General features: G+C 38.1%; 1 protein-coding gene across 2 annotated transcripts in view; it reads right to left on the minus strand.

Annotated features, from left to right (window-relative positions):
• Window positions 1–7,581, minus strand: part of LOC135794300 (limbic system-associated membrane protein-like) — a 76,488-nt gene extending 68,907 nt beyond the window's left edge. For both annotated transcript variants that reach the window (XM_065305526.1, XM_065305525.1), the window contains exon 1: window positions 7,081–7,581. The gene's annotated coding sequence lies outside the window, so the exon portion shown is untranslated. The remainder of the gene's footprint in view (window positions 1–7,080) is intronic.
• Window positions 7,582–8,403: the final 822 nt, after the last annotated feature.

Here is an 8,403-nt window from a genome sequence, read left to right on the forward strand (position 1 = left end):
ACTGACACGCAAAACAGCGAAATGTTCAATTTTAATAGAAATTCACGAATTGGAGCAAACGAAGTTTACGAGCGGTGGCGATGAGCGCGCGCCATTACCACATCACCATTACGTCCACCCCCGCTTACACTTTTGCTTACATCCCGGGAGCAATCATGCGGGCGCCAGTATCGAATCCACCCGCGTATGTAAGAACTGAAATGCTGAAGGACAGAGACGCACAAACAGGTTATGAGATGTGTGATGATGCAAAGAAGGCCATCGTAAAGGACGTTTATGAATATGAACACATGAGCGCAAGGACGATGAGGACGCCGAGAGGACAATGAGAATATGTAGGTAGATGGGCTGCGCACTAGGCGACCGGGTTTTATTAATTATTGTACTCACATACACACATGTGACTCAAACGCATCTTTTGCGTTGTTGCTTTGTTCCCTACAATATGAACATTACTAGCCTGTTTTGATAATAAATTTTTAATTGTTAGTAGGTGTATAAAATTTTCATAACCTCCTGGAAAATTAATTTGCATTTCGTTATGCCTTATTTAATGAATGTAATAATTTGTGTGGGTTTAATAAATATTTCTGCTTTTGATGAAAAGACGAAATCGAAAAAATCGTAATTAATATAAATAAATTTTGTTTATTTTCGTCGGCGGACAGCAGTGATGGGAGTCGCCCTGCGGCTGGCACCGGAATATAACGGAATATAAGACCGGAATAAATAAAAAATAATACGAAAACTACACGATTTGGTCACCGGCCAACTCTGGGATTTGTTCGCCTAACCCCATCCATATGTGTGTATCGAACGGGCGGAAAATCCACACACAGTAAATATATGCCCCTTGCCGAATAGCCTCCTTTTGTCAGCGTTAAACCGAAAATTGTACGAGCATTACCACTATTTGGCTCGTGCAACGACTGCTTCTTGTCTCAAAAATCGAAATTCGCACATCGGTTGATATGTGGCTCCATCTAAAGGTTCAAAGGTCAATAATAAACTGTGTTTTCATCAGAATTCCATGTGCGTCGCAATAAAAATCGTATTTTAATCCCAATGCGAATCGACGTACTTTTTTGTTCAGCCTCATTTTCAATTCCTTGGCACGACTTCCGCCAATCGCTAATTAACTTAACTCGGCGACTGCGGTCGCGATAACGCTGGCTTAATCGATTCAATAATGTACTTGCCGAGAATTGGAACAATTTGCAAGTTTCCTTCACCAGCGCACCACGCACAGCTACCTGTGCAGGCGACTAGCATGTGCTGGTGAACGCGGCGGACGTAAATTTGGGGAAACGCGCCGTCGGTTTCCATATTCTGTTCGATTTTCGCCGATTATCATTGAGGCTTGCATTCGACCAAATTCTCCAGAGATTTGCTGAGTTAAATGCGTCGCTAGTCAAAGTCTGCTTCAAGTTTCTGAACTTACTCGAGTGCTTTAATTTAAAATTGCGCTCGAATGCAAAATTAACTTACATGAACTTACAGAATGTAATACATAAGTATCTGTTATAAAATTTTTCAATTTGTCAAATTCGCAGGTCATTTACAAAGCTGAAGAATCGTTACGCTTGCTGGCTGTTTCTGTAGCGTCGTAAAATTTACATATTTCTGATTTAATGCGCGCTGCACATCGCCCGGCGCCTCCGCCTCACAATTAAGAATGTTAATAGACGCCCCCGCAATCGGGCAGCCTTAGCGGTGCTTGTCGCACGCCGGAAAGTGTCGCGATCATTAATGGCAGATTGTTCTTTCCGGCGATCCGCCAGCGTGCAAATGCAAATCGAGTGCTCAAGCGCCTTTCTTAATCTGTTTTTAATGCTTTTTTTGGTCGGTGTAGTCGTCGCGATTCGTAAATATCACACGAGGATATTAAAAACGCGCAGCTCATTTGTTCATGGCTGGCTGACAGAACCACCACCACCGCAAGTGATCTCAGGAAATTATGTTCTTCGCCGGCGATGGAAAGTCGTTTGTACATCCTGCGTCCGCTCTGCAACAATAGTTTGCTAAGTTATTGGAGCATTATCAGCACTTTAATGCTCCGCCAGCTGAACCATCGTCATTTCTATCACGTCCATGCACTCCTCGTAAAATTAATTGTTAAGATACCTACAAAATATAAATAATGTGTTTTTGAGCAAGAGTATAGGACATTTTAATAATAGTACAGAATTGCCGATTGATTAATAATTCAATTCATTACGGTAATGTGTCGTTGAGTAGGTAATTTTATTAGACCCATTAAAATTTCCTGCCGAGATCGGCGTAGGGTGAAAGCAAACGAACGCGATGAAAATGTGTCAATTAATAGAATGAATGACGCAACTTTCTGAATGGCAAGTTATAATGTGTAACCCGATAGCGAACGTTTAGGCGCACCCGAAACCATCACCTCTGCACCGCGGTGCCATTGACGTGCGGCGAAGAAATTTAAAACGTGATTACACTTTGTAAAGAGTCTTCCGAGTTAATGGAGGCTCTAACAGCATTCGGCGAGCGGCTGCGTGTGCGTGATGTCTGCTTCATTTCTCTCTTGTGCATCGCTTCAAGAGTCATGTCAATATTCCAACAAAAAGTTAAAAAATTGTGAAATAACTCAACACAATTTTACCATTCACGTTGTTTTTGTGGTCTGTAGGTATGAATAAAATAATATAAAATGTCTGGATCAATTTTTTCGATGTATTTTTACCAGAAAAAAAAATTTTTTTTGAGGTTAAATCAATTTTTATGATATTTTTGATGTTTCGATGCCTTAAAAATTTAATGCATCTAAAATGTACAAAGTTTCTTCATAAATTAACCGTCCGTTTTCATGCATCCTCGATCAAATCCTTGTTTTATAGGCAGCACATCAGTTGCGCTTGTAAACTATTAAACAGCACAAGGACCAGCACAAAAGCGGCATTCACGAACACCCAATTACTGTATCAGGTGGCAGTGCTCCAATATAACAACAGACTGTTTTACCAAGCTAAATACAAATACTACCTGTTTTGTTAAATTTAATTCGAAACCCTTTAATATCCACGAAATTAATTCAAATTTGTATCATTCCCAACATTAATTCACTCATAATTGTAACATTAAACAGATACAACTAAATAAATTTAACTGTTGCGAATTAAATGTAAACATAATGTATGATTTGAGTGGTTGCTTGCTTGGCGACGATATTGAGTTCGCTGTGGGTGTCATTAATTAAGTTTTAATCATGCGTGCGCGATGAATGCGCCCCGGCGCGTCCACCTGCCAGCACAGCCAGCCAGCCGAAAGCTTACGGCATCGAGCCGGGTACTTCGAGCAGATTTAACAATATAATATACAATACACGCATCGGCGAACATGGCTGCTAGCACGATGCATCGGGTATTTCACACACGAGAACAAATGAAGCGAAAACGCCGAGACCGCAAGCCGTACCACAGACCTGGATACGCCATTAATTATAATAATTAATAATGTCTTATAGATGTTGTGCTCACTTTGGAAGACAAATTATTAATTTAAGTCAAGTGGCGCAAAGGAGGGTTTTGTGCTGCTTTACAAAGCGAAACATGAAACACTTAATTCAAAACGCATAAAAATTTCGTTCACATATTTTTGATTTTTGTATAAGTAGATAATAAAATAGGTTATAAACATGTAGCGCCATCTATGAACACCTACACAAACTATAACTATTTTTTATTTTACTGCAACCAAACTTACAAACATGAATAAATGTATTTTTGCTGAAATTTGATTTAATTTGATGAATAAAATAATTTTTATTTAATTCCTTTGAAAGATGAGTCCTCTACTGTGAAAGGTGTAAGCAACTAATGGAATATTACACGATGAGGTGTAAAGCACTGTCCGCACAACGTGTTAAATCCGCTCAGACTAAAATCTCGTTTGCATCTAGCTGGACGCCCACAATATTTGTGTTACAAACGTGAGTGGACAAGAACGCAATCATAGTAATTGCTATATCCATTACTCCGACACCTCAAAGCAGAATTCTGATATACTTATACTATATAACTTATTAAAATATAATTAATTATCACTAATAGTATATCTAGCAATGTTTAATGATCAAAGTGTTTACCATTACCTTAATATACTGATACACATTATCGTTTGACATACTGTTTGCGCAGTGCTCTGCTTTGATGCTAATCAATCTACTTGCACACGCAATTATCCGTGGCCAAACTTACTTGATTTGCCATTTACGTCGTTTGAGTCGCTTATCTAATACCTATATGGTGGTTATTGTCAAACCAAGTAACACAACTGATTATAGGCAGTTTTCGACATCGCGGTACTTCGTTCTTGGCGCACATTAGTCTTTCGCGCCGTCATAATACCCGAAACATCAATCAATCAATCAACACGGCCAGCTGACGGATGCTGGTGGTCGATGCTGGCGGTGGTCGACCATGGCGGAACATCATGTTGAGCATGTACGCTTATACGCATGTTGGCATGCGGATTAGCACAAAGGGATGGGGTGCAACACGCTGGGCGCTGATGACTGAACACGTTTAAGGTTTGCGCTTACAACAATGAGCCACGGACTATAAAATAAACACTAATTGTCGTAAATTTAAACAAATAAAATTGTCGATTTTGTAAATTTTTAAAAATAAATATAAAGGTGATAAGTTTTACGCGAAATTTTATGCATTTTATGTAAATTTGTTGTTTTGAAGTATCACAACCATAAAATTTAAATATCAAAGCGTTTAAAGTAATATTTTTGCATATATTTCAAAAGTAATAATTTTATACTCTTGATACCTTGTTTATTTTCCGAATATATGTTAATTACGCTTGCAGAAATACTCTTCATTCGAGTATCAATAAGTGTGTTCATGATATCGTGAAATCAAGCGCGACATCATTCGAGTTCTATCGAATTTCGACATTTTTATTGACGTTCCATCGCGCAATCGAGAGCGTCGTCTTGATGTTTCGCACGCTGCGCGCTTATCGCCCTCGCTCTGCTTCCTTTATTTATTCGACCGCTGCACGTAGAAATGCCGCCACCCTCCACATACCATCATAACGCATACGCGCGCAGATATACGCCACGCCGGGGAGGAATATGTGTCAAAGAACCAATTAACCTACATTCGACGCGTTTTATTTATTGCTCGCGCTGCGATGCCCGCAAGCCGCGCACCATTTGCTGCTTTGCTTCTTGTCGCTTTCCCGGAAATCGTGCGGTGTGTTTACTTTCGCAATGTCATCAGCGTTAGAAGAGCAAGGAGGTCAATCTGCAAGGGCTTCGAGGATTTGTGTGTGAGTGGTTTAATCTAATAAACAAAAACAAGAATAGGACATGGGAGACGGAAATAAGAAAAATCAACAGAAGCTCAAGCAGGAAATATAAAAAAAGAATTTTGGTATTGTAGCACGTAATAGAACTTGAAATTAAATAAAAATTGTCATTTATTGATAAAATGACATTAATATTGCATATGTTTACATTAAATATTAAATATTCAATGTATTTTTAATAATGAAATTATTTATTTATATCAAAACATAACCAAAACTGCACTAAACATAATAACAAAAATATTTACGCAAATAAATATTGATTTTTTTTATCTAGACAGCTAAATATATTTTTTTATGTTTTTAATCCGCATTCGACCTAAAATTATTTGAAAAAAATCAATTTAATTTCATTTGAATGCAAAATAAGCTTTAAATTCATGCATATTGCACATCAGAATCGTATGGAATAGCCAAGGGATGTTATTAATGCAGTGATGATACATTCGCCGAGCTGGTAATAGGGTCGAGCAGCGATAACGCATCATTTATTATATTTACGTTATGGCTGAAACGTCCCAGTAATTAATTACATACGAACTATTAAGCTGTGCAAAGTAATATACGCATCTACCAAGTGTCCATAACAATTTTCACACATTTATACCACGTTTTTCTATTCACAAATTAAAATAACGCTTAAAATGTAAAAATAGTATTTTTAATATTATTAAATATTTTATATAAAATTTTAAAACATATGGTTGAAATTTATATTCTAAACATTAAATAAGCAATTTATTTTGCTGATGGTGGTGCTAAAACCAAAAAACTAATAAAAAAAAAGCAAGGAAACGATAGTGGAGGCGCCGGGCAACACGGTCGGTTATATAACATTTCAACATCCGTCGAGCTTTCGCCTCTCGCGACGCAGGCGTCGGCGACGGAATGAAGGAAACGTTTTAAAAGTCATCAATCATTACTCGCCTCGACGCCGAGCGCAACTAACTACCCAATCTAGAAGAAGTGCGCGCGGATGTTCGCATGTGTGCGTTTCTATTTTTTTACTTTAATGGCTAATCCGATGCCACGATGCTTCGATGTCGTGCGCAGGAAATGTTCATACAATTTCTGCACTCTTTTTTCAACTATTTGTATGATTGTGTTAATGTCGGCGCTGGTGTTGCAAACGAGGTGAAGAAACGGAACTTTACGCGTAACGATGTTATGCCGGCAATAACAACGTAACGACTTATTGATTACCTGCTGCAAAATACAATTTTTACTCTCATTTTTTCATCCCAATCAAAATCAGATGAGATAATTGAATTTACACCCTTCCGGTTAATTGCACATCAATTATTTAGAGTCATTAAAAAGTCCATTTCAACACATATTAAAGCTAATTGATTGATCAATTTTCAATTAAATAAAATATTTTAATTCAATTCTCTATTTTGTGAAAATAAATCTTATATTACATATTACATACATGATTCTATTGAAATTCGCTGAAAATTAAAATTTATCAAACATTAGTTCAACCCGAGGAAAATTTAATTAAAATAAATACAGAGCAAAAAGTTCAAGAGATGTGCGCCACATAACCGTTAGATAACTGTATGTAATTTAATTAAAACACGTTTGCGTACTCATTCATTTCATCCGTTTTGTAGGACTATTCGTTTTGTGGCTGGCATTAACCAATAGCCAAGTTGTACTTTCAAGAGTTGCTTTACAAAGATGAGAACTAATATTAGCCGCATTAGAATTATTTAAATATAAATTACTTACCAGCGTGACTAAAATTTAAAATGTATCCAAAATATTAGTCGCCTCAGGAATTGTTCAAATCCAATTTTTCAGTTCCGAACTCGCAGAAATCACAAACTTATTTATAGCAACAAAACGAAAAAAGTTTTTATTGAAATAGTTGTTCCTCTCAGGGCTTTAACACTTTATATCACTTCAGAATTCTGTGCACGGCAAAGTTGAACACAAAAGAACCAAGACGACGACCGGCGTGGAACTTGTTTATTTCTTTGCATAAAAAGTTAAATTCAATTATGTCTTTATACATCTCTTACATTTATCAATACACATTTCAATTGCACACATATCAAAACATTTATTTATTGATGTAGATTATAATTTGTATTTTGATTAAGTTTATTCACTATTTTATGCGATTAATTGATTGACACAGTTTTTTAAGTGAATTTTTTTGGTTGATATTTCCTCGTGGTGGCGGCAGCGGCGGCGGTTTATGCTCGGCGGCAATTCGAACGTGATACGCGACGGACCGCGATCAACTGGCGCGGCCCAGCCTCTCGCGGCGTCAGCGCCGCGGTGGCGGCGTGCGGCGGCGGCGCGTACCACCTCCGTGCCTACCGCGTTCTCTTTTTGCTGCTGTGTGTGTACCCCTTTCGCCTTTGCCTGGAGCCTGGAATTTTACGCAGCGCAATTTTCATGCATACCAAAAATAAACAAAATATTATTTATTGTTTTTGATGTTGTTTATTATCGCATAGGAAAATTATTTGAATTAAAACACTGTGCGTTTAACATACCATCTTGTTGATAAACAATAATTAAATTATTATAAGAAGGGGGCAAAAGAGCATTTCATAATTAAAATGATCACCAAAGGTGTGTGCGCTTTGAAAAGTCTTTGTCCTTTTGCGCTGGCGCTGCTCTCATCCTCACAGCAGGATGCCATTGTAGCAACCGCTCGACGGGCCGCGAGCTCGCAAAGAATAATTAAACCGAATACCGACCATTCAGCACGTACAACTGCGTGCAACGCAAATGAAGCCCTTTAATCATAATTAACATCCTGACTTCCTTCAGTCGTTCGTTGCTCCGGCTGCCAGTCGCGGCAACAAAAGTGTTTATGGGTTGTAATTTACATTCGACGCTCGGCGCACAATTCACAATTTCTCCGGATCGGAATTTTCTTGCGCTTGAGAATCTGAATGCGGGAAGGTAAAACGCTGCACAAAACTATTTACGGTGAATCATGTTGATAGGGGAACGTGTTTGATTAATTCGAAATGCAAAACGTGACAATGACGATGAGACGATTTTCATCTTCGGCGTCTTTTGTGGCGTGTGCGG

This window comes from Atheta coriaria, unplaced genomic scaffold (assembly GCF_025399875.1).
Source record: "Atheta coriaria isolate IRGN ID8LTWV9N9 unplaced genomic scaffold, Caltech_Dcor_3.1 hic_scaffold_6_pilon, whole genome shotgun sequence".
Classification (NCBI taxonomy): Eukaryota; Metazoa; Arthropoda; class Insecta; order Coleoptera; family Staphylinidae; genus Dalotia; species Dalotia coriaria.